We start from the raw sequence: 27,331 nt of genomic DNA, 5'->3' as shown, positions 1-27,331 counted from the left end.
TAAATTTGGGCCTTCATATACCACCAACAGTTAGAGTCGCTGGCTGAAAACACGACTGTCAGAATCCTTTCCTCTTGGCAGGAGTCATGAAAATAGAAAAAAATAGAACGGCAGAAGAAGACATGTTTTAGTCATCACTTCATCCGATCATTGGAATCCCCACGGCCCAATGCATATTTTGTACCAAAGTTCTGTTTATAATTAATTAAATTGAAAAATAAAGTCGTGAATACACCGAGCACAGTAACTACAGAAAGAGACGAGGAAAGCAAAAATAACCACGGAGAAGAGAAAAAGAAATCGTGTCTTTGTCAAGTCCTCTAATTTTCCCTGAAAGGATGACTGACTGATAAGGCTGGCGGGATTTAAACCTGTGAACGTATGGCTACATGCGCGGGCCTTGACATGCGTGCATTCTTTAGCGCAGTAGCAGGTGGCGAGATCATTCCCCAGAGTTGTACAGACATGCCAGGCCTCCAACACTTACGTCTGCCATCGCGGCCACCGTCAGCTTTGGGAGACTGCCGCCCGCATGCACAATGCAGATATATGAATGCTAATAGCAAACCATTACTGGGGATGTCCAAGTGGTGCACAAGTTACCACACAGTTATGTATCACTCAGGCCTTTTTTTGGTACTTTACCACACAATACTTTTTATTTTAAAATGGTAAAATTATTATCTCGTTTAAAAATGAGGGCTTTAAGGGTTATAGGTTGTGTAAGGTTTCAGGGTGGTAACGGCCTAAAAAAAAGGGGGGGGGGCTGTTACGGTTCAGGGTGGGTTTTAAGGTTTTTTTTAGGTTTCAGAGATAGGTAAGGGTACAGACTAGAAAGGGGGTTTTAGGGTTCAGGGTTGGGTAAAGTTGTAAGGGATTTAAGGGTTGTTCTAGGCTTAGGGTTTGCGGGTGAGTAAGTGCACAGGTAGTAAGGAGCTTTTAGGGTTCATGGGTGGGTGAGTGTACAGGTAGTGATGGATTTACGGGGATTATAGGGGTTCAGGAATTGGTAATGGCACAGAGTGGAAAGGGTATTTTAGGGTTCTGGGATAGATAACGGTGCTGGGTATCAGTGACAGCTCATAAATGTGTGCTCCAGGGCTCCATCCTCTCTAGCTTTCTGCTTTCGATTTTGACTAATTTATGTAAACAAGCAGTAAGAACCTGAAATAAAAGATGCCAACACCGGGCTCAAATTGCATGCCTGGCTGTATGTGTGTAACACTGACAGGTTCCTGCAGCTTGCATTTGCATGTGCAACCGACTGAGCCATCAGTGTTGCCGGGATGTCGATCTCACAGCCAGGGGGCCTGTGACGTCATAAGACTGGCAAAGCTCAGGCATCTTTGCTGATGGACCAGTCTCAAGCAGTCCGCAGGCCAGGGCAGCCTCGGGCGTTCAGGAGCGTTTCAGACCTAAACTCTGTAATTCCTGGGGCTGCATGTCAATTATTATGTGGGAGCCAGATTGCAGCCTTCTCCTTCGCAACTTGTCGCAAGTGCCATAGGAGTCAGCAACCTTCTCTGAGTTACCCTGTGACGTGTGGGGGGAAGGGTGGAGTTAAAATTAGTGAGTCTGTGGCCACTTGTGTTGTGCAGAGAAGGTGCGCTGGTACTGAAATCCGCTGCCGAGCCTTAGCTTTCCAGTTTCCCTTAGGGAGAGGCCGAGCGCAGACAAGAGAAGACTTCAGATATTTAAACAAGCATTTGCAATGCACTAGGTTCTCGCATTTGTTGGAGTTACAGCTATTCCCAGTTGGAAACTCCCAACCGGATTTTTCTTGCATTGAAAGAAAAAAACAGCACGATCGCACTGCTACAGTTCACACGTAACAATACCTATCGGCAAAAGTGCAATCATGAACGTAACCGGCAAAAGTGCAATTAACTGTGTAACAAGGTCGATAGTATGCAAAGCGCTAGACCTCTGCCCAGCGAGATCGTGCTGCGAAAATAGAGAAAAAGTAGTCCACAAACCTGATGGGAAACAGCGAGCCTCGCATGTTTTCTGTACTTGGTCGCTGCGCTCGAGGAGGGCTAACCACCGGAAAAGGCATGACGTATGTGTGCCTTCCACTAATCAAAGGAAGCAGATTCTAACAGTCAAGCCAACGTGCCAATGAAAGAGACTGACGCGACGTAGATGGGGCTCTGAGCCCTTTTCTAATACCTAAAGCGTCTCGCTAGCAATACGCATGCGCGAGCGTATACAACGCAGGCTCGACCCCAATAAAATGCAGTTTTAATGCCAGTTAATAAAATTGGTTGCTTATAACAGATTTTAACTATACCTGCTTTAGAAAACATACAGAAGGCACCTTCCCCCGTTTTCATCTACCTTCTCTAAAAACGAAGACATGAGCTAAATTCCCCATAATCTACCGGGACAGCTGGTGGAATACTGGCAAATCCATGCCGCCTGGTCACCCTAGATCACAAACACACACAGGTTAAAGAACCCGCCACCCAGCAAAGCCAACCACTTGGAAAGTCTACTGCTGGCAGGCCACAGTAAGGTGGCACCCTTCCAAGATTCTACAGCCAACAAATTTTTCCAAACATACAGTCTGAACATTACTAGTGTTAAGCTCATTACAAGGCACCCCGGTTTTGTACAAGTCACTTAAATTTTCTGCATTCCGTTCTTTATTCACCCATATTTATTTTTCCCCAGTTTGTTTTTACAAAACGATTTAATAAAAACATTACACTACAACGGATATTTCCACATTTGCTTAGGATTTAAAAAAAAAACACTTACACTTCAATAACTGATGGCTAGTCAGTACTTATTCAATTCCCAAATGAAAATATCACTGCTGTAAAATCAAACACACGTATTAAGTTTTTTTTTAAAGCATTATTAGTAAGCCTTGTAAATACAGAGAAATATGTGATTTTTCTGTACGCCATTTGCTAGACTATTTAAATTGTAGCCTAGAGGATTGAGTTAATCGGTAAAATAGTAAAGGATGTAAGACCGAACTCTGCAGAACTCAACATGTTGAGCATTTCGAGGCTGGCTGTAGAACCACTGATCAAAGGCTTGTTTTTGATAATAAATAATTCCTGGACTGGAGCAGCTCATACAGCCTCAAATGAGGCTCGGTATCGCAGTAAACTACTAGAGACAACTTTCAACTAACGGTATTGCATACAAAGACCCTGACCATTATTCCAGCTAGACGGAAGCCCCAATTACCAATCACTTATTCCATCCTCCAAGATAGTATATGCTTGAAGGAAACAATGCAGTTAGTAATCTGAGCTATTTGCTGCAAAATATTGTGGAAGTACAATATACCTGTAAACTATTAAGTAAACAGTATATCGATATTATATCCCGACAAAGTAAACAAATCCAGGGCTGTGCAAAATTCCGCAAACAAAGTGAAAAACTAGTATTTCGTGCTGTATGTTAGTGAGAAATATATCCCCGCATACAATTTCGACACAGGCGCATGTTGCTTTAAAAAACTGCGCAAAGTTTTGCCATTCACATTCTTACCCGACTCGTGCACGTAAATTGTGCCACATACGCTTCGAGATTACATCATGTGGCATAATATAATTAAAGTCGCTTAACAGACATAACACAAAATTACGCCACCCTAAAAGTTTCATCCACAGGTAAATACGATCGTTCAACTCCGCCTTTAAACGGACGGGAATCCTTGGTACAAAAGATGCTAATATTTAGTAAGTGGGAGGTTCCGAACGATTCGACAGTAAACAGAGCATATCTTTCAGATTGCCTGACTTTGGTCACGAACTGGCTACTTTTTAAGCGCCGTTTGCCTTTAAACTCCATTTAAAAGCACAATGAAACAGCCACGTTCATGTGTAGATATCACATGAACAAACTGCCGCTATTGAATGAAAACGCGGGTTCCCAAAGGAAAATAGAGAAAAAGTAGTCCACAAACCTGATGGGAAACAGCGAGCCTCGCATGTTTTCTGTACTTGGTCTCTGCGCTCGAGGAGGGCTAACCACCGGAAAAGGCATGACGTATGCGTGCCTTCCACTAATGAAATCAAGCAGATTCTAACAGGTAACAGGCAAGCGCACGAACCTTTAAAAGACACTGACGTCACGTGGACGGGGCTCCGAGCCCTTTTTAATTACTAAAGTGTCTTGCTTAGCGAAACGCATGCGTAAGCGCATGCGTAAGCGAATGCGACGCAGGCTCGACCCTAAAAAGGAGTCAATGAAGAGTAGGCCACTGCTATTGTTGGAAAGTAGGGGGATCCTACCGGATCCTGGTTCCTGCAGCCAGTGCTTTAAATGGGCCGGTACTGTCCGGTACTAAATATCGGCACTTTTTTTTTTTTTTTTTGAGAGAGGGAGAGTTCCTGCACTTCTCAAGAAAAACGTAATACTTTTCATTGGACAGTACTGGCACTTCTCAGAATCAAGCAGGTACTCTGATACAGAGTACCTGCACTTCTATTTTTCCCCTTCAAGTACTGCCTGCAGCTATTTCTGGTCTAATCCCAGATCTGGCCGACCCAGGGAAACATGCTGAATTTGTCCTGGTGTTATTTTGCAGTACCGGGACATAATGCACTGGCATGGAGTCTGAATTCCATTCAGAGCAGCAATTTCTTGTTTTACATTCCAGCTGGGCCCGAAACAAAGGCCTGATTTAAAGGGCCATCAGCCCTTCTATCAATTAAGTATCCTCCTGGCTGGGAGGCTGATAGACTGTAACACCTAGACTCCAGTACAGTAAAAGGAATCAAAGGCACTCCTTGTTATCAGTTCACAAGTACTTAAGTGAAACTATGATTTGGAGGCAGCTTTTTAACTTTGTTAATTTACCTATGTTGGAGATGTGCTTGAACTTTATGAATGCAAGATTTAACTTTCTGTATTAGTAATTACAGAATTTTTTATTTAAATGGCACCTCTTATGTTGAATAGAATTCTTTTACAGTGCTATTCATCCTAATGTAGGGTGTCATAGCACTTTACATCACTCACAGTAGCTCAATAAATCATACAAATGCGTAAATCATTGTATAGGAAATGTTAAATAGGATAATGAGGGTTATAAGGTGTAGGAATCATATATCATACTAACTTGTAGACATTATGGGCTCAATTATGACTTTGGCAGACGGAAAAGTCTGAAGTCCCAACGGTCAGGTTGCTGCTAGTGCGTCCGCCTTCCTGCGGGCCCCAATAAGAGTTTCCTGCTGGGTGTTTCCACCTGCTAGCCCAGCGGGAAACGGCCTACAGCATTGACGCCGGCTCATAATAGAGCTGGCAGCAATGCCGTAGTGGGTAGGGTGCAGCAACACCAATCGCAATGTTCACTATCTGCAAAGGGGGGGCCCCTTTGCAGGGGGGCACCTGCACTGCCCATGCCAAGTGCATGGGCAGTGCAGGGGCATCCTGTTTCTGCCAGCCTTCACTGGTGGGGAAGGGGCTCGTAATCCCAAAGGCAGCACAGCTTGCAGCGCTGCTCTGGGGGATTAGGCCTGCCAGCACTGCCAGACGGACAAAAACTCGTAATCTGGCAGTGCTGCCGGTCCAACTGTGGCACTACCGCCACAGTCATAATGTGTCTTAAGACCATCAGGATCGTAATGACCCCCTATATGTTAAGAGTGAACATTTGGGAGCAACACTAAGCCAGGATAAAAAAAGTAACACAGTGATTGTGGTTGTCTGTACTAGCACGACTTTATTACTGTCCAAAGGAACCCTACTTAGCAAACTTTGAATAATTTGAAATAATATATTGAGAAAAAAACAACAATTATTTAAACCAGACTTACACTTTGTATGCAGATCCTTGATGCCAGTAAATAGTGTTAGCACGTCAGAGCCTTAATAAGTAAATTTATAAGGAGACGCATTTAGGTCGACAAAGCTTTTGACCACGTTTGGGGCCTTCCCAGCACAAAATATTTTCTTGGCATCACCAATCAATGAATCAATAAACAATCAATAATACTAATCGCTAATCAATAAACGTTTAATAAAACTTAATCATTGAACTCACCATAACTACTCAGTTCACGAATAACCACACAAGTTTAGTCAAAAGTTAAGAAATGTATTTCCCTATTTGTTACAATCATGTCTGTTAATCTTATTAACAATAAACTCATCAGAAAACTACCGATTAGCAATCAGAGCACAACTTAATCAATGCATCGGCTATATTCAATCAATATTAATGCACATCATTAATATGAAGCAACTTAGCAGAGTCTCGTTAGTACATCTGATTCAACAAAGCAAGAACTCAGCCATTTGTCTATTTGCATAGGATATTTGTGTATGCCTTAACTAACCACGAATTAGCATTAGCATGTTGGGCCTCATGCAAAACATCTTAGTAAACACAAATTTGAAAAACATCTAAACTAAGGCCTCTATCAAAATAGCAGTTGGTACCTAGAAAGAAAAGGCAAACAGACAATCACAAGTTTTGCATAGGATAGTTACCAATCCAACAGATCAGCAAATAGCGTCAGTCTTCGTCCTCAGGACATCAGTCGATTCACCATCAGCAAAGATAGGACGGGGTAAAATCTCAAGATAGCATAGTTCAGAAAACAAATTTCTTCCCTCAGATGGAGGAGAAGTTAATATCAGACAAGAAAGGGGTAGAGGATGGTTTGAAGTGACAGGACAATTTAACTCTAAAGTATGGGTTTGAAGTGTCCGGAAAATGGCAAGTGACATAAGTCTTGTGGCAAATGTCCCTGTCAAAGTGGAAAAGGAGAAAAAGAGTGGCCATTGTTTCCGTTGGGTTACACCGTTGAATCAAAACCGTCTAATTGTTCCCTAATTCCTTATTGGATAAAATTTGGTGCATCGTTATCTCTGTCCAATAATTCAGTAAGCACCTTGCTAGAATTTTCCTCGTTTGTAGTTACCATGTCGCAGATTGGTCCATGTTATTGACGTCTTCACGGTTGGAATGTCAGGTAGAAAATGTTACATTTTTACGCTCCAGTCAGGGTCTTCATTGTCTTCTCCTAGTACGGTTAACCTTGCACCTGTTACAAATTACACTGCTGCATCCAGCAAGAATGAGAAAGAATTTACTACGGCTACATGCATATAGCCCCTGGGAAAATACAGCTTCGTGTCCTTCAGGAAAACAGCGCATTTACACATTAGAAAAATACAATTCAATATGAGGCCAGGCAGCTAGGCCCAAAACCCTCGCTAAGCTAAAGCCCTCTAATTTAATAAAGCAAAACTCTTAACATATAACTCTAATTATGATATACTAATACAAATTCAAAACATTATTGCACAATAAATTCAGAATTAATAAGCTTTTCATTAGTCTTCGTATACATGGGTAGCCACTCCCCGTGGGCACATTTAAAATGCGTGCATTATTCTCTATGTTAACACATTTTCTATGCAGCTTCATCATACAATATACTTGCAAGATTACGTAATTAACATTAATTTTAAAAGACACACTCCAACAATAGTTCACTATGCTATATTAGAAGGCTTGCTTCTAATGAAAGTAACAATATGATCTCAGTGTCAATAGCAGCTCACTTTCGTATCTAAATAAAATACCAGTCTGTGATCTGCATGTCATACAATGTGCTTTCCAGCAGGCACATTCATCCTCTATGATTCTTTATGAGTTAAAACTGTAACTGGACAAAACAAAGAAATATTGCTAAAACTGTATTAACCACTAAAGGTATTTTAGAACTATTAGAATCCCATGAACATTGCTGGCACAAAGATATGTGCAACAGGTGCCTTAACTATGTAAGATATCTTTAAAATGTCGCCTCTTTGTGACTAATCAAGTGAACTAGAACAATTAAGTAAGCTAGAACAGATTTACTGTTGTATGTCATTGCTGACAATTCCATTACAGCAGATTTAATTTTTAAATAAATGTATAAATTGACCGGCAGACTATGTTTTTCACGCTCCAGCGCTCGTTACAACACCCCATTTCCCCAGCCACACCTTCACCCTAAATTTATGGGTTCCTGGAGTAAAATGCTTCCAATTGCTGCACTGGCCACTGCTGCTGCAAAAAGTGTCAAGTGCCCGAGTTGATTTCACCAGTGTGTCTCAAAAGGAACATAAACAAGCCAGGACAGAAACTATTACACAGCAGACGCTCCTCCGCTATGGCAGAGCAGCGTCACCTCCTCTCCAGCAGGAGCAGCTGCAAAACCTTTACAAGAAAACGATAATAAACTGTTGTTTATTATCGTTTTCTTGTAAAGGGGTGGGGTCATCAGCTGTGATGAGCACTGAGGGGGAGTTATGCACTCCCCCTCAGTGTGCATGTATGTTTGGTCGGCCGTCTCGGGCCGGCCAAACGCACATGCGCACAGGGCTTTCTCCAGCCCGGCACTGTGTTGCCGGGCTGGAGAGAGCAGGCAAAGGCTCCCAGTCTGGCTGGGACCGCCCTGGCTGGATGTACCCAGCCAATCCTTACGCTGCTCTGAGAAGCATCAGGATTAGCCACAGGTCAGGCTGGGAGCATGTGCCTGCCTCCAGTAACCAGCAAAAAGGAGCGGCAAGGCAGGTAAGTTTTAATTTTTTTAATTTATTGTTTATTCCCCATCCCCCCATGTGCCGCCCCGCCCCCACAGCGTACAGCGCGCTGCGATTACTATTGCATGCAGAGTAGAAACACATCTGAAAATCAAAATGCCTCCTTCAGACAGTAGCATAAACTGCCAGTGAGATCAGTCGACAATATGTCTTTTCCTCAATCAAAGGCTTTTTCTGTTCTGCGCCTATTATACCCATACTTCACAGACATCCGCTGCTGCCAAAGGGTGATTTGTTGTAATCACTCTATTTACTTACACATGCAGTTCTGTGTTGCCTGAAAAGATGGCATGACTGATTTGTAGTCCAATTAGGAGTGTCTGGAAACACAAGGGATTACATGGTGATAACGTGCTGAATAAGAGTTCTTCACTTGCTCTGACCCACTTTATGGGACAGGCCAAATGACACTGGATTGAGATTACAAAAGCAGGCTCAACGGTGGTTGGTATTTATTTTTGTTGCATTTTTAACAGCTGTTTGGTGTAGTGTTAAAAATGTCATCCCATGGTCACTTTGAGGTTCTGTTTTGTCAATCATCCAAAATAACATGGTTAAAACACTTGCAGATTTTACGCTTTTACAAAAGTTTTCAGCACTGGTAACTACAGCACTACATTGGATTAGTTTTTCTTCTGTTGAAAAAAAATGTACATTGTTTTTTGACAAAAACGTTTCTAATAATTGCAACTCACCCCTGGAGGCAAAAGGCACAAGTGACCAATTAACTCTGAGTGTGTTTTACCAAATCCAGGCAGGCACAGTTTTCCTAGTTGAGCTCTGAGTTCATCTCTTTACATCACTACAGCCCCCTTCACATTAATCTGTGTCTGTTCTCCATTTGCATGTCATTCCAGAACCGTTCCCCTCTTCAAGTGCCTGGCCTGGTTCATTCCCTCTTTCATTTGCCAGTCTGTCCCTTCAGGTCGTCTATACCCTTTGCACAGGTCGTCTTTCCCCTTTGCATGGCCTGAGTGTTTCTTCACATCTCAGTGATATAGTCCCTGCTACCTTAGAGATGCTCTCCGTCTGTTGTGGTGACCTGGCACTGGTTCTCAACAAACCCACTGTTACCTACCTCTGATCCACTACCTCCTCGTCCATCTACTTTGCTTCACTCATTACTGTATGAGCAAGAGCTCCTATGGACAGACCCTTCTGAATCAAAATTTAGCTCGCTTGTTTCCCATCCCTCTCAAAATGCCAGTGAATGTCCACATCCTGTTGTTTACCAAGCCTCGGAAAAAGCGCTTGAAGCCGCAACACAATACTGGTATGGCAGGGATGGGAAACCATGACTGTGGTGAGGAAAAGCTAGACTTGGAGTAATGAAGATTACCAGTAAGTAACCAAGGCATTATTGCTTCTTCAGGTCCATGGGAGGCATCCTGTTTTCTATGGTGTCCATCCTCTGTCACTTTTTGCCCACTCTGGAGTGGCTTAAACCTCTGAACTAGGTCCGCCGGGATTACAGGCTCCCTGTCTTCTAAAGAGATTTGAAACTGGTTCATGTAGCCCCAGAGTAGCACTGTCTAATGCTGTGACTCAGAGGTCCCCCTCTATGCTGTGCCCATCTCATGCTCTGTCGATGGGTACTGGTTGGACTGTGTGCCAGCCATTGGCTCTGAGCTGGGTTGCCGAGGACACATTGTTAGACTGTCTTGTGCAGAGCTCTCACGATTCTGGCTGCGTGCATTAGAAGTACATCGTTTTCATGTTTTTGCTTTGCATTCTGGGACTTGTAGTCATGAGTTTATAATGGGATCAACAGCACAGCAAGACCCGGATAGCAAATCAAAAACTAGTCTGGATGAGCTATTTACGTATGGACCTGAGGAACTTGAGACATGTTTTGTGTATTGCAGTTGTGAGTGTTTGGCCTATTCACACATGTGATCGCCTTTAATTGTCTGTAACCAAGTCCAAGAATATTAAATATCTGCTCCAAGCAACTCTTTGCCATAGTTGCTTCCCTAAGAGTTTTGTACAACACATGCAGAATAATTAGCTTTTAGCACTTTAAACATTTTTACAGCAGTATATATGTTTACCCATTATTAGCGGCCCAACTCACCAAGAAAATGAAAGGAGCTTAATCAGAGAGAGACAAATGTAAGGTATACTGGTGTTCAGTTTTGTAGCAATACTTAATGTTATGGCAGTGGTTTAGGAGATATGGCATTCCACATTTATTATTTTTTTGGGGCCTTTTATTGGTGGACATCCCTGTCCAAAAGCATCAGAGCACCTTGCCAGGTACAGCAAAACGTAGCTAGGTGTGGGCAGAATTTGAATTATGTTGGTGTAATTCGTATAATTTTGGAATTTTCACATCACGGTTGTTATCTGAAATTCCCAAATTTACGCCATTATGCTACTTCACGTAAGGACATGCAGTTGGTGGTAAACACTTACATCAAACACATGGGAACAATAGAATGCAAGCAGCTATTGTTCACGGTGCTTTTGTGTAAATATGTCCTTGTGCCACAAAATGATGCAAGGCTGCGTTTCACATGAAATATAGCACAAAATGATAGAAATAAATTTTGTATAATTACGCGTAATTTCGCATAATTGTGCTGTAATTTCATGTTATGCAAAACAAATTTTGCGAATTTCGCGCACCCCATCATGCAGTAGTGAATAACAATGGCATGGCTAACAAAGCCAGGAAAAAACTATAACAGGGAGAAAACACAACAGCATAATTAATTAAAAAATTATACAAAATGAAATGCTTCCAACTTTCTTAAAATGAAAGCACTTCAAAGTTTTCCAAGTGTCGGTCTCTCTCTCTCTCTCTCTGTCTCTCTCTCTCTCTCTCTCTCTCTATATATATATATATATATATATATATTTATAAAGAAACGTTGCACCCTCAATACTGGACACAACAAGGATCGCACTATAAGATCACGTTCTCAGCAATTTTATTGGCAACGCGTTTCAACCTTGCGGTCTTTGTCAGTCTCATTATTCAACAAATCATTCCACCACATATGTGAACCAAATAATAAACATAGAAAATGGACAAAGAGTTACGTCTTTTCCATCAACATAAAATAAAAGAAAGCAAGCCCTGGTGGGAGCTCGAAAAACAGAGTCCCATAAAAGCAAAGAAGGAATAAGATACTCATATGCATTTTGTATACATAATGGGGTCAAACAGGCTGTTGCACAACACAATTCTCCATGCAATAATGCATATACTAATTATATAATCCAATATCCGGTCTGGTGATCCATTGCATTTTCCACCCTGTGAACAGTAAATCACATTCAAAGCATGAATACTATCCAAGTGGCCCTACATAATACACACACACATATCATCCTTATATCATGAACAAATTCCATAAATTATACACATCTTCCAAAACCTATAGAAAACAAACTAATTGCGAACACCTTCCAACTCTTGTGTGCTTAATGTACATAACATATAATTATACAAAATAGACCATAGCAGTCTGAGGTCCATCACATTCATCCATACAATAATACAACTAAAACTCCAAGTCATTCTGCCTAGAAGAATAATGTATTTGGACTCGAGAATCCTGAGCTTCTTCTCCCTGCTGCGCCCTCTCTGCGGAGTATCATCCTGTCAATACCAGGAACGTGGAACTTACCCCACTGTAATCAGCATTTTGAATTACTCTCAGATGTTCTAAGATCCTCTTCTTCACGGGGAAGATTTTGCTACCCACAGATTGAAGACTAATGGGCACTGTAAGACATACACACAATTATCACTGTTTCAATTGATAAAATTCTTGATGTTACACATCCTTCCAGTGGGCAATCAATAGCTTCCCCTATTACTGCTGTTCTTGCACGCCTTGTAACAACCACATTTGTGGAATCCTCCTTGTTCAGATAGTCACCCTGTACGTCTCTTGCTACCCATATAACTCCTGACCAACATGTCCTTCAAGGTCCTGGTTTCCTTATGTTATCAGGTGATGCAGGGTAATCTTGTCTCTTTTCACCGTATCCCCTTGATCAGGTGCCAATGCCTATTAAGCACCTGCCATACAGTAGCGGACTCACTGTTAAAAGTAGTTACCATTCTCACCTTCCCCTCTTGACTTTGCATCTTCTGATTCTTGACCAATAAACTCAATCTGGAGAGATTTGCCACTCTGGCACTCTCTGTCCTAAACAAACAGGAAGAGTACCCCCTGTAATTGAATATCTCAACCATTCTACTTTCCTCTTCCACATATGTCTTTTCAGTATTGCAATTCCTCCTGGCTCTAATTAATTCACCAAAAGGTATGCTCCATTTAAGCTTCCCAGGATGATAACTACGAGCATGCAGTATGCTGTTGCCCAAGGTTTCTTTCCTGTGTAAATTGGCCTGGATGGCATTGTCTTCAATCTTTACACACACACATTCAAAACATTCATCTCAGTCTGATGTGATCTATCATTGAAACATAAATTCAAATCATTTGTCAATATATGTATAAGAAACTGATCTAACTTCTCCTTAGGCCCAACCCAAATCATAAACAATTCGTCGATGTTCCTTGTCCAAAATACTATGGCTCTCATTAAGACATTGGCAGTAAATGCCGCCTACCACTGTGGCGACGGCCGCCAAAAGACCGTCGGTTCGGCTAACATCTGTCCGCCAAATTATGACCACAGCCGGATTTCCGCCATAAGAAGGGCAGAAATCCGGCTGTGGCCATACTGGCGAATGGTGTTAAGGGGGCGCTGCTACCACCAGCAGCGCCACGCCAGTAGACCGCCGCCAGCCGTATTATGACAAATAATACAGTCTGGTGGTGTTCTGCTGGTGGGCGCTGCTGGCGGTAGCAGCGCCCCCCTCCCCGTCCCGTCCCCTGCCGGAAGACCCCCTGGGTGCAGGTAAGTTGGGTTTCCGACGGGAGGTGTTGTGTGTGTGTGGGGGGGGGTGTGTGCATGAATGTGTGAGTGTGGGCGTGAATGCCAATGTGTGTGTAGTGTTGTTTGCGTGTGTGTATGCATTTGTGAGAATGCATGTATGTATGGAAATGTGAATGCGGTTTTGCGGGTCAGTGTGAATGTGTGTACGGATGTATGTGAGAATGAATGGATGTATGCATGTATGAATGCGTGTATGCCTGTGTGAGTGTCATTTTAATCTCCAGCCCGGCGGCTGCTACCCCCATGGCGGTCAGAGTGGCATATTGGCGGGTTGGCTGTAGCCAACCCGCCAATATCATAATGTGGCGGTATGTACCGCCAGCCTGTTGGCGATACTACGGCCACATTATCACCGACTGCCGGGGTCATAATGACCCCCTATGTGTTTAGTCATCTCCTTGTTCTCCTCAACCCACACATGCTGTTCCTCCCATCAACCCATAAAGATCCCTGCATAACTTGGTGCAAACCAACCACCCATTGCTGTCCCGACTAGTTGCCGGTACCACCTGTCTTCAGGTTCCCGGGGCTGCAGGGTGGTCCCCTAATTCATTTACATCTGTGCCTCGGGGAGGTGGCGGTTCCCGGGACTGTGGCGGGGTGTGTGCGGCCCCGCAGTTACATATAATGAAAGCCCTGGGGAGGCGGTGGTCCCCGGGGCTGCGGGAGGGGGACCAGTGCCCCCCCCCGCATTACAATGAAAACTGCCCCTGGAACTTGGCCCACCCGGTGGCTTCAAAATTACGAAGAGTGGGAGCTGCGCTTTGTTTTTTTGTCAAAAGTTTTGCCAGATCTGCCGCAAATCACAGCAACATTTTTAAAAAGTGCTTTTTAGCCGTGCGGGGTCCCTTTGGGACCGAAGCATCAGAGCTAATTGCTCTGGTTGTACGTACCCTGGCCCATTTTCTTTACTTTTAACCTTTTTTCAGGCACTCGGCTTCAGCTGAGTCCCAACAAGGCTGCTGAGTCCCAACAAGGCTGCCAACACTTCCTTGCCAATCCGATCTCAGCACGCAATCAGGAGGGACTGCAAATCTTTTGCTTCCCCAGATATACACATTTGGATTTCCTTAAATTTTACAAGAACTACTGAACCGACTTACACTAAATAACAAAAAGGGCTCTTTCTGGACCAAGAGTTACCTTTCTTCCAAATTTGGTGTAATTCCATCCAGTAGTTTTGGTGCTATCGCTGTTCAAAATCCCTATGGAAAAATGAATGGGGAAACACATTTTGGGACCCCCCCTTTTTCTCAGCCCCCACTTGACAGATGACCCCGAAACGTTCCAGACAGCAGTTGAAGTGAGTGTTGTATTTTCTTGGAAAAAGTCTTAGTTCAGTACTTCATCAATTGGCTTTCCTTGCCAGCAAATCAAATGATTCAGAATCATGTTGTTAATTTCAGGCTTTAATCCTTGAACAGCTCTGAACACAAAACAAACCATGTATCTTGGTTCAATAATCTCTGTGCCACTGTATTGCTTGAATGCTTGCAACAATCTCTCATATTAAGAGTCCTTCGTATCCTGAGCTGTCCTGTCAATCCTTTGTGAATCAGCATCTTTTAGGGGAAACTCTAGTTTTAAAATGTTCCATCACCTTGTAATAGCTTTTCATCACCTCTTCAGACGGTGCGCCTGTTACTGCATCTCTTGGCGGCTCACGCGTTGGCCAATAAACACTCCGCTTACACTCAACCCACAAATCTGCTGGAATCACAATCTCAAATAAAGTGTTCAAATCTTCCCACAGGAACTTTTCAAGCTTAACAAACCTCTCCGTTTGCTGGTACCACTCCACTGACTTCTCCCTCAGCTTTGGGTAATCATTTGTAAATGACAGTATGACACTTCTGCTCCATGGGACATGAACAAAATTCCCTTCCGGAATCTCCCTCATTGGAATAATTTTTACAGCTCTCTCAGCCTGCTGTACATCATTTGAAGATGCAGTCGGCTTTTTCTTCTGTTCTCTTTTCTTCACCCATCTGTCTTCCCGTTTATCTAATGCTCCCCATATTTGAATGTTCTGGATTAATTCTTTAATGTGAATTTTCATTCCAGATGATCTCATGTTCGCAATGTCTCTTGAATCAAATTCTCATCTGTAACTTTATTTTGCTGTTTGGACTTATTCATCTCGATTTCATATTTCTCGGCTACGTCAGATAATTTCCCATTGATCTGTCCTGCTCGAAGAGTAACGTCCTCACACATAAAGTGCAACTAGTTTTCATTGTAAAAGTCCAATCTGTCTAATTAAAATGCTCCCTGAATTATTTCATTTAATTCCAATTTTAGTCTAGTCATGTTCAATGTCTTTCTCCTTCTGGGGTGTTTTACAAACCTGGCCCTTCATTTAAACTGTCTAACCATTCAGTTAATAGTTGTGCTGGTAACCCTTCTAAACAGAAGTTATTACCCTGAGATACGGGCTGTGGATGAATACATGAGGCTCTCATAGCCTGCTCCTGAGCTAATACAGATGAGTCTGTATAGCATGGGGGACATGTCACATCAATCAGTGGACCTACTCTGTCACATGTCTGATTAAGACCAAAAGAATTCATAGGGTAATGGCTGGCACCGTAGTGTTCAGTCTCTCCATTTTTGCATTAGTTCCAAAAGGTGAATTCATTGCTGATACTAGATTTGGGATCAGGGGACCATTCTCATTATTACCCTTGGCATACAACGGGACAACCAGACCTATTGTCACATGAACAGTCAATGCATCTTGTCCTGACAAATTCGTTTGACTTGGCGTGAACATTAATTTTTTACCTTGACCAGTTAATACTGTACCAAGAGCCTGATTTGACTGATTCAGGGCCACATTCTGTGGTGTCGTTACTGGAGAATACATAGGCATTGTATGTCTTTCGTTCATAACCTGTGCGGATGTCTGCACATTAGGTGTGGACTCAAGTGGAGTCATTCCTGAATTCTGAGTTGACTGTGGCATAACTGGAACCGTGACATTCTGAGCCGTATTAACAATTGGAACTGTCTGATAAACCGCTGCTTCCTGTGCAACATTAGCAGTAGGCAAGCTTGGAGTCATCTGAACCTGGTTTTCTGGACTACATTCTGATTTACTGATTCATCTGCATTATATAGTGGGTGACAATTCTGCAACAGCTGAATTTTAAACTCATCCTCTGAATCACTTTCAGTGTCAGTTACCTTTTTGTTTTCACCTAACTTCTGTTCTGGATCCTCTTCAGATTTCTTTTCAGCCTTAGATTTAACGCTTCCATCACCTTCCTGAGTAATTTCGGGGAATAACTTCACTGCATGTGATGTATCTGCTCTCCTCATTCTGTGCTCCTCATCCCATCTAGCTTCTGCTAACGTCCTTTCTGCCTTCCTCATTTTCCTTTCAAATTCCTGAGCCTCTTACTGTTTCACAACTAATTCCCAAATGGCAAGTGCTTCCAATTGTGCCCCTAAGAAGGGGTTTTGACTCATACAGCACCCTCCTCAGATTCTCTAATATTCTTAAATTAAAAGTTCCATACCAGAAAAAAGCTAAGGTACCCTCCTCAGTTAATTTGCACCATTGATTTACCCAAAGACATTCCGAAACTCCTCTTTCCTCCATGACCTCAAATGCTGGCGTACCCTCAGGTGGTGTAGGCTCACCCTCTCTAACTGGAATAAAAACATGTCCTATCAATGCACTTCTTAAAACCTTGAAAAACTTCATTTTTATACAAATCTAATCCATAAACACAAATTCTACAAAACCAGGAAGTACATTTTCAGTCCCACAATCCTTGTCATGAGCTATTCTCAACCTATAGCAGTGCACTCTTGTCCACCAATCTGTGCGCAGCTTTTCTCCCCATCCGACATATCCCAGCGTGGACCAAATGACATCACATTCACTTCACTCAGCAGCTGCAACTCACCTCAGAGCCGTCTCATACACCTCTCACGTAAACACCTAAATGCAGATATTCCCAGGACAAAATCCAAATCTGTCTGCTCACTCAAACTCTTTGAAAGCTGTACAGAACTTTTGACTGTTTCCTTTCGCACAAACAGCTACTGTTTCGACTATTGCTTTCTCAGATGCGCAACTAAAATTTGACCCACAAATCTCACTCCGATTGTTACGGATTTTCATTGTGCACTCAGGATTCCCCTAATACCAACCAGCAACTCACACACTCAGCAAATATACTTGTACTGTCGACAGTACTCAGTCGACCAACACCTCACTGCAGACAATACATTAACCAAGTCTTTTTATACACTTGTACAATTCTCTGGAGTCTTAGGCCTCGCAGGAACCATCAACAACAACAACCACAGTAATTTTTGAGCTCAAAGCGCATCACTCACGTGGAGTACGCCAACTCCCCACTCTCTTACTTGGAGTATGCAAACCCCATACTCATTTACTTGGAGTACGCAAACTCCCTACTCAGTTCATACACTAGACTACACAACACCTTGATTCAGCCAAAAGCACTGCAAGCGCAAACTCTACTCAAAACATATACCGTACACTTGTAACACAACACTGGAATTTCATCAACCCCTACACTTCACCAAGAACGATCCACAATCTGGGCAAATTCTGATCTCCTCCACAGAAGACAAAGCCATAACTCTGTTACCAAAAACTGCTGGCACACTGTGGAGGTCCTCTTCCCGCCTCGGGTTCAGAAACCACAAGCGCGCTGGTGAGGCACCATACCCTATCCCACCATCAGAAGACAACTGGATCTTTGGGCTTAGTGAGGAGTATAGTTGTCAGACTCACTCAACACAGATCAATAACAAAAAAAAACATAACAACTCTAAAAGCAATGAACAAATTAAAAACTAAATCAAACTCTAAACCAAATAAAGTTTCAAAGCTTTATTACAGTCCCAATATCAGTGTAGTGTATATGTTGCGCAAAACTATATTATAAACATACATGAAAACCACAAGTTGACCAAAACCCCTAAATAGATTTAGCCTACTAAACATCAATACTGTTAAACACTCCAAAAAAATTAGATAAATCAGCAAAATAAAAATATGCACATTAATTTCAGACTTGAAAACAGAAGATGGGGACATCAATTAATCATCAAAATACAATTTTTAACAGTCAATCACAGAGCAGAGCCATCCTTATCTCTAACACAAATTTGGACTTGCATGTGTGGGAACGGGCTAACACATGTGGGCAAAAGCAAAAGGGAAAGACAAACATAATTTGGAAAAATCATCTAACTAGGGCAACTTTCTGTACAAATATTCTGGTGTAATTATCTTAGCTGAAAAGGAAGCAAGAAACCACATTTAGTTATATCTATCCTCAGGGGACAACAGACAGGAACATTTCATTAGAAGAGCATTCACCTTCTCGCAACGTCTATAGACAGCAGCATCAGGACATTGCAGAACACAGGCTGCACATAGAACAGGTCAGCAGTTCAGAATTGATTAGGCAAATTAGTACTGATCAGCATAAGCAAATGGGGCTATTAAAAAGATTGAATTTATTCTTCAGAAGATAACTAAGGTTTAGAGGGATTCAGAAGGAGCAGAGAGCAGCAACCTGTCTGGGATCATCAGCACATCAAGACTGGCTCAAACGGGGGCGTGGCTTGACGCCAGTCAAGATGGCCACATCCTAGTGCAGGTCCTCACTCTTCATACCCTCATCTCCCAACATCTTTACAATTATCTGTCTTTATGAACTGAAATTTAACTTTTGCCATCCGACTGACTTTGATGAGGAGCAGGAATTGCCGTACTCTGGCTTGCAGCCAGCTAAGGATGGAGGCGCAGCTGTGAGGCCTGCCCTGCCCGTGGTGCTTGCGGGCTGACTCCGAACTGCAGAGAAGGGAAGGATCTCTGGGAGTGAGTGAGGCCTGTGGCTGGACGGGGGCCGTGGTCCCAATATCTGCAGCAGCAGCCGCGCTGCTTTAGGGGTGCAAAAGAGGGAGGCAGGCGGCAAGCCACCCAGGGGTGGAGACAACAAGTTGCGGGGTGGCGGGACTGAGGCGCATCGAAGTGAGGAGGTGGGCCATGGGTGGACACAGGCACGTGGGCTTAGAGGAGGCGGGTTTGGGTGCCGGACAGGCATGGAGGCCCGAAGACCCCACCTGGGGACTGGGCTGGATGAGAGCATCGCCCCGGGGGTTGCCAGAAGGCTGTGACGGCACACGCGGTCTGACCCGCGGGCAGCTGAGGTGGCGAAGGAAGAGGGCCCAGAGCGTCGTGGGCCAGGGACGCCCCTGACAGAAGGAAGAGAGGGGCGGCCTGATGGGCCGAACAAGGAGCGACTGATGAGAGGAAGGTTGGTTGAAACCTGGCGAGCCTGAGTGGTCGGCGGCTGAGAATACGCCTGGAGCAGGAGTGCCCCAAATAAAAGAGAGTTGGAGTGAAACTCCCATGCTGGGGCCATGGGGATCTCCTCTTAGGCCCCCTCTCGCCTCTGGATGATTTGCAGGGCATAAGACCACAAGTCCAAAGAACTCTGATGAAAGCAGATGATTGAACCGTTGATGGTGCGAGGGGAACCACTGGCGAAGGTGGGGCACATACTGGGGGCATATCATTGAGATCCTCTTCAAAGACCTCTGTGGTTGCACAACATAAGTGGGGGAGTACAGGCCACAGAGTGGTGGGAGAGGGGCCCCTTTGAGTGAAAACTGGCTCCCTTGTGAACCACATGGAAGGGTAGGAGGCCGAAGAGAATCCCCATCTGCCACTAACTGGAGGCTGGGTGCCGGTGGGCCACTCGATGCCAGGATACCTGTCGGACTGATGACGTCACAGAAAGGCGCGTTTGAGGACAGATGGGGATCCCTTGGGATGCGGACTGGCGGGCGGACCCAATGTTTCGGCGTCTGGCGGAGAGGCCCAGTGCCACATCTACAGCCACAATGGTGAGTGATAAAGCAGTGGGTACACCAGCAGAACAACAAAAAGTTTACAAATATGCTAAGCAGAATGTCCCCGGGAGCTACATGGGAGCAGTTGGCGGGACCCCCGAGTTCGAGACCGCCACCCAGGCAGTGGCTATCCTTCAGGCAGTCAATGACTTGAAGGTAACCATGGAGGGGAAAATTGGGCAACTTAAGGTGGATCTGGCTCTCATCAGAAAAGATCTCAGCAATACCACACATAGATTTAGAGGTGGAGGGGCGCCTTCTGGAAACAGAGGACATGGTCAAATCCCAAGAGGAACTCCTGGCAAAATTAGTTTGGTGAATCAACTCAAGGCCAAGGCAGAAGACACAGAAGGCCGATCCAGATGGAAAAACCTATGAGTGATGGGAATTCCCAGAGGTGCGGAAGGCACTACTCCTACCAAATTCATGTGGGACTGGCTGATGGTCTGGGTCCCCCAGGACAAAGTCTCGACATGTTACAATGTGGAGCGCTCTCACAGGCCACTGATGGCCAGGCCCCTGGTGGGTACCCCGCCAAGACCGTTCATAGTGCGGCTGCTTAACTATGCAGACAGGGATGCAGTCCTCAAGGCAACAAGATGAGCAGAGCCCCTGAGATATCACTCTAACACAGTAAGACTTCACTTTGAAAATACAGCAGCAACGCCGATCATTTCTGTAGGCTAAAACTAAGCTGAAAGTGATGGGACTCAAGTACATGCTCTTATTTTTGGCCCGCCTAAAAGGTATTTATCAGGAAAAATCCTTTTTCTTCGATACACCAGAGACAGTCTGTAACTGGGTCTAGGAACGACCATCCTGGACATTGCCTTCCCAGTCCACTACGCAAGATGAAGGCAACAAGATATCTGGAAGGGAATGGCTCACAGCGCTGTGACAGCAGACACAGAGAAGGGTGAGCCGTACCCACTTTCTAGAACATGGGGCGGTCAGGGAAAGGAAAGACATGGCTTCCTCTCTGGCGAGCCCGGGGCCTTTGGCTGATGACATGGATCTGGCGCAGGATGGTAACCTGTGATTAAGCATGCATGTAAAAGGGATTTTAAGGGGGAAGGCGGGGAGAAAAAAGTAGATGACCCAACTTTTTGTTGGGGTGGGGCTCATTTATGTTGTGGAGGGGGGATTTGGTGCCTGGAGTGCTACAGGTCACAGTTTAGCCTGGTTTGCTAGGCCCCTTGACACAACATGACTGGTACTTCTAGTTTGGGGAGTATGGGGTGGGAGATGGGACAGAGGGGTTGAGGGAGGGGGCGAGTTTTCTGCTTTGTTTTAGTAAGTTAAGGAGATGATGGCAAAATGACAACGTAGCATGCACCACTGAATGGCAGGCAGAGAGTTCAGGCACATTTCTCAATGTGAATACCAATACGATGGGGAGCAATAATCCAACCTACCCCAGGGTGGGCACACTTAAAATACTGTCCTTGAATGTGAATGCAATTCTCGATAAAATCAAACGTAGAGTGGGTCTCCGATCAGCACTGAGAACCGAGGCAGACATTGTGCTTTTCAAGAAACACATCTAATGGGCAACAATTGCCCCTTCTTGGTCCACAAAGGATATTCACAGGCTTATGCAGGATTTCATAGGGGCTCCAGGTGTGCAGCCATATTAATTACAAAGCGTACTCCACTGGCGGTTACACATACCTGGATGGATGACCTAGGTCGGTATGTGGATGTCAGCGGGACTCTTCAGGGCCAGCCCATCTCAATTATAGTGTATACGCACTACCTCAGCTTATGATGGAGTTCCTAGTTCAACTGGCAGGGCTACTCAAGTATTTACCAGAGGCCGCTTGGATACTGGGGTGAGACCTGAATGGGGTGTGCTGTCTTCATATGGACCCATCCTCAGCCCGAACGGGAGGCAGCGGTTCAACACATTTAGCAACTGAATCTAGTAGACGTATCCAACTGAGAGAGGTTATGCCTTTTTTTCAGGGGCACATCCAACCTTCTCTAGAATAGACTATTTTCTCATGCATGCAGAGGAGTGTTATAGGGTGATAGAGGTGAGACACTTAGGGAGGGGACTATGTGATCACTCACCAACAGAGATGATCATGACCTGGGACATGGGGGGATGAGGGCTGGATGGAGGCTGGATAGGTGGCACCTCCAACGGAATGACTTCAGGGACATGTGCCTACAAAGTAGTGAGCAATATTTTACAGAAAATCAAGGATCGGTGACCTCACGGGAAGTGGTATGGGAGGCCAAAAAGGCCTGTCAGATCATCAGTGATGCGAAAGGCCATTGAGAGAAGAGTAGGTAAGCGATCTAAAACCTAGAGGGGCGCATCCTGGCCCTAGAGGGCCGCCATGTCTCCCTAGCCCAGGACGACCTCCTGCATGACATAACACACACATAAACTCTATTGAGGCAGAAGCTAACACAAGAAGCACAGAAAGCCTGGAAGGCCACATGCAGCAGAATCTACCAGTGGGGTGATAAATGCAAGTAAAACCTCACACAGGCTGTGCACACCTACGGCAGGGTTGACTGCCATACCATATTTGCAGCTGAAGGATGGCTCAAGGGTGATGGGTCATGGGCCGATGGCTTAGGACCACTACTGGGCAGATTGGGAGGGCCCGTCCCCGATTCTCCCCAAGCTCATGCAGGATCTGCCAGTCCCAAGTCTGTCAGCGGAAGACAGAGTCTCCCTAGAGGTAGACATTTCGGTCAAGGAACTTAGGGCAGCTTTGGCTCAGCCCACCTGAGTACTGGAGTCTGTTGTGGCAGCAGGCAGGCCAGTCTATGTGCCAAGAAATCCCTGGAAAAGGGCAAACTACCTCTGGATTTTTAGACAGCAGATATTGTAGAACTGCCTAAACGGGGTACTGCTCACCAGTACTGCGAAGGTTTGTGACCTATCTCGCTATTGAACACAGAGGTTAAGGTGTAGACGAGGGCACTGGCCAATTGCTTGGAAAAGATCCTTTATCATCTGGTACACCTTACCAGTCTGGGTTTATGATAACACGAGCTACAAGGCATAATCTGAAGCGAGTGCATAACGCTATTGCCCTAAGCGAATCAGAGGGGGAATGCAGGGCCTTGTTATCAATCGATTTTCAGAAAGCCTTTGAGTCGGTTGACTGGGAGTATATGTTCGCCCTTCTTGAGCAGATAGGATGCAGACCCTGGTTCCTCGGCTATGTAAGACTATTGTATACCAATCTCAGAGCCAGGGTCCGCATGGGGGGACAGGTCTCAGAATGGTTTCTGGTGGAGAGGGGCACATATCAGGGTTGCCCCCTATCTCGCTTGCTGTTTACAGTCACGATAGAGCCTTTGGCTGCCTGGGTGAGAGTGGATCTACTATATAGGGTCTTCCAATGGGAGGATGCAGTAAGTGACAGAATATCGTTATATGCCAATGATGTACTCCTGTACTTGGGGGAACCTGAAGCATCTGGACAGAGGGTATTGCAAATCTTAGAGATATTTTGTGAGTACTCGAGACTCCTTATCAACCTGCAGAAGTCTGTAATCTATCCGATAACTCCGTGCCCGATGGAAATCGCATGGGTGACTGGCCTATTGATTCAACCCGAAGTGTTTAAATACTTGGGGGTGTTTGTGACAGGGAGTGCAAACAATTCCTTTGGGAGGAACTTGGCACCACAGCTAGAGAGATTGTCTAAAGACATTCTGTTCTGGAAAGACTCTCCCACTGTCCTTACTGGAGCGCTTGGCCATATTCAAAATGGTGGCACTACCACACCTTTTATACCACTTACAGAACCATCCATTTCCTATCACCAAATCCTTTTTCCAGAACGTGAACACCCATTTGCGCACATTGTTATGGGGGATTGGGACTTTGCATATCTCCTTTTGATAAGTGTTGTCGACTAGTGTTTGAGGGAGGCATAGCCACGCTGGATATTTGGCTGTAGTACTGGGCAGCACATCTCCTTAAAATTAATGACTTGTGATTTGAGGGGCTCACTTACCCAGCTTACGCCCTAGAGGGAACGGTCATAGGAATGTGTGGTCTCCCACACATGCTATACAGAGAAGCCCTAAAGGGAGAATTGCCTCCAGGGAATAGGGTGTTGCTGGAGACTTGGGAAGAGGCAAGAAAAAGCTACAGGCTGGAAAAATAGAAGCACCACTATGTCAGGGGACCTACCTCATCCCGTCCGCGAGTCTGCAGGGCTTCGCAGCTTGGGACCTTGTGGGGATCTTGACCCTTGGGGACATACTGGACAATGCAATATTGAAATTCTTCCAAGACTTACAGAGGGAATATCGCATGCAGTTTTTAAAATACCTACAACTTTGACACGCACTGAGACCCACACTTCAGGCGCTCCTGGAGATACCGGAGTTCTAATCTCTGGAGGCTAGACTCCTATTGACAAACATGACTGAACTGCCTGAACTATCACAGACATTTAAAATGCTCCTTCGGAACATGCTGTATCCCATGGAGATGGTGCGTAGGGCCTGGGAGACAGACTTAGGAGACCTAGACAATGATGATTGGAGGGAGGCATTGGAGGCACCCAAAGAGACAGCCATATCCTCACAATTCAGGCACATCCAGTTAAAATGACTTCATTGCACTTATTACACCAGGGAGTGACTCCATTGCATGGGCTTTCTAGCCAACAATGCATGTTTGCATTGTAGGGATACACCAGGAAACTTAACTTATGCATTCGGGTACTCCTCTGCCCTCGCCTGTTTCTGGGAAGTCGTCCTTGGACAGTTGGAGGAGGTATTAGGCTGGAAAATTCCAAGGGATCCCAAACTGATCCTCCTATATATCTCCAACGAGTTTGGAGGCACACAATATCAAAGACGCTCTTGTGGCTAGGTCTGGTGCTTGCTAAGAGGGATATCGCAATGTCATGGAAGGAGTTACACGCTCCCTTGATTGAGGGGTGGGCCCAAGGTATGGATTTCTGCATGAGATTTGAAAGACCCAGATATGTAGCGAGGGGGTGCCCCCAAAAGTATTACAAAATATGGACTGGTTGGGCAGAGACATGAGGGATCTACCTGGACCCAATTCCAGATAAACCATGGACACTTAAGAATTAAGGAGGGGTTCAAATGGACATCGAAAAAAATGGGGAGGTGCTAGTGCCTGAATAGGAGGGGGGAAAACTTCAGTCCTGCATGTGTTGGCCATATCATTGTCTGTTCTGAGACACGCTTTGTACTGATGCTGATTGCCAGTTCTGCTATGTCTATTGCTGTTTGCTTTGACTGTGAAGTGCCTGGGAACTCCGATGTAACTGAAGGAGAAAATTCTATAAAAACAATCTATAAACAAGACTGGCTCTAGCCAAGTAACTAAAAGTTTCAAAGTTCCTCACTAATTAGAAATGTCCATGGGCTTCTTGATTGGTCCTCCAATTGGGCTCATCTTATGCACAAGATTCGGCATCCAATGGTTGCCGTTGACACCATCAAGTTTGCAACTACTCCGCATTCGGTCAGAGAAAACATTTAGTCCCTCATTACAACCCTGGCGATCGATGTTAAAGCGGCAGTTAATACCGCCAACAGGCCGGAGGTAAAAAAATGGGATTTTGTCCCTGGCGGTAACCGCCATCAAAGACCGCCACTTTAACACACCGACCACCTTCCGGTCTCCACCCCGGCGGTTGTCACAATCCCACCCTCGGGATTACGACCCGGCCTACCGCCATGTATGTATGTATGTATGTAAATATATTTATAAAGTGCATTCCGGATCACAAAGAGCATCGAAGCGCTAACATAGGTAAAAAACTCACTACACTCATAAGGAAAACCCAACCCACAGAAAAACAAAAAGAAAGGATAGTTAGGAAAGAGCCAAGTTTTACTCAACTTCCTAAACCGTAAATAACATGTTTCAGCCCTAATATTGAAAGGGAGGGAAATCCAGCACTTGGCTGCAGCCACCGTAAAGGCTTTATCACCCCACTTCACTCTATAAGTGCGGGGAACATGAATATAGCAGGCTTATAATGATCTAAGATGCCTCTTAGGTTTATACCAGCCTAATTTAGCAGACAGATATTTAGAGCCTTGGCCATGCACGGCTTTAAAAGACAAGCAAAGGGATTTAAAAATAATCCGCTGAGCCACTGGAAGCCAGTGCAGTTGTCTGAGACTACTTCTAACAGAGGTCCAACGTGAAAGATTAAGAACTGCTCTGGCAGCTGAATTCTGAATCAGCTGTAGCCTATTAAGAAGGCCTTTGTCTAAATTGAGAAACAAAGCATTGCAGTATCCATTTTAGATATTACCAAGGCTAGAGTGGCGGCAACTCTCCATTTGTGCTGAAGAAAAGGAAAAACTTTCCTTAACATTTTAATCAGCCATAGACCAATTTTGACCACATGGTTAACCTGATATTTGAAGGACAGTTGATTGTCAAATATAACACCCACATTTTTGCTAACATTAGAAGGGGTAGGAAGAGAACCACAGTCTGATGGCCACCAGCGTGGATTCCAATATTTAACACCAGATCCAAAACAGAGCATTTCTGTCTTCGAAGCTTTCAATTTCAACCAGTTAGAGCCCATCCAGTTGCTAACCTCCTTCATGCAGAGGTTAAAATGGTCCGCCACCTCCTCCCAGTTTTTATTAACAGGGATAATAAGCTGTGTGTCGTCTGCATATGAAGAGGGGATAAAGCCAAAAGAACGAACCAGGTTGGCTAGCGGGGCAACATAAATATTGAACAACATGGTTTTCATGCCAAACTTACCGCCACTGATAGGGGTCTCCCCTGCCCCTCCCCCTCCCCAGAGCTCACCCCCACCCTCCCACTCCCTCTCCTGCCCCCTGCACATATACACACCCACACGCGCACCCATTTACCCACATGCACACACGCATACACACCACCACCCACGCATGCACACATGCATACCCACACACCGCAACACACACCAAC

General features: G+C 44.7%; 1 protein-coding gene across 1 annotated transcript in view; it reads left to right on the top strand.

Moving 5' to 3' along the window:
* Positions 1 to 27,331, top strand: part of LOC138293506 (vitamin D3 hydroxylase-associated protein-like) — a 198,013-nt gene that overhangs the window by 11,614 nt on the left and 159,068 nt on the right. The window lies entirely within an intron of this gene.

The sequence above is a fragment of the Pleurodeles waltl genome, chromosome 4_2 (genome assembly GCF_031143425.1).
Source record: "Pleurodeles waltl isolate 20211129_DDA chromosome 4_2, aPleWal1.hap1.20221129, whole genome shotgun sequence".
NCBI lineage: Eukaryota > Metazoa > Chordata > Amphibia > Caudata > Salamandridae > Pleurodeles > Pleurodeles waltl.
The sequence above is the reverse complement of the archived record's forward strand: the minus strand, read 5'-3'. Positions and strand labels throughout refer to the sequence as shown.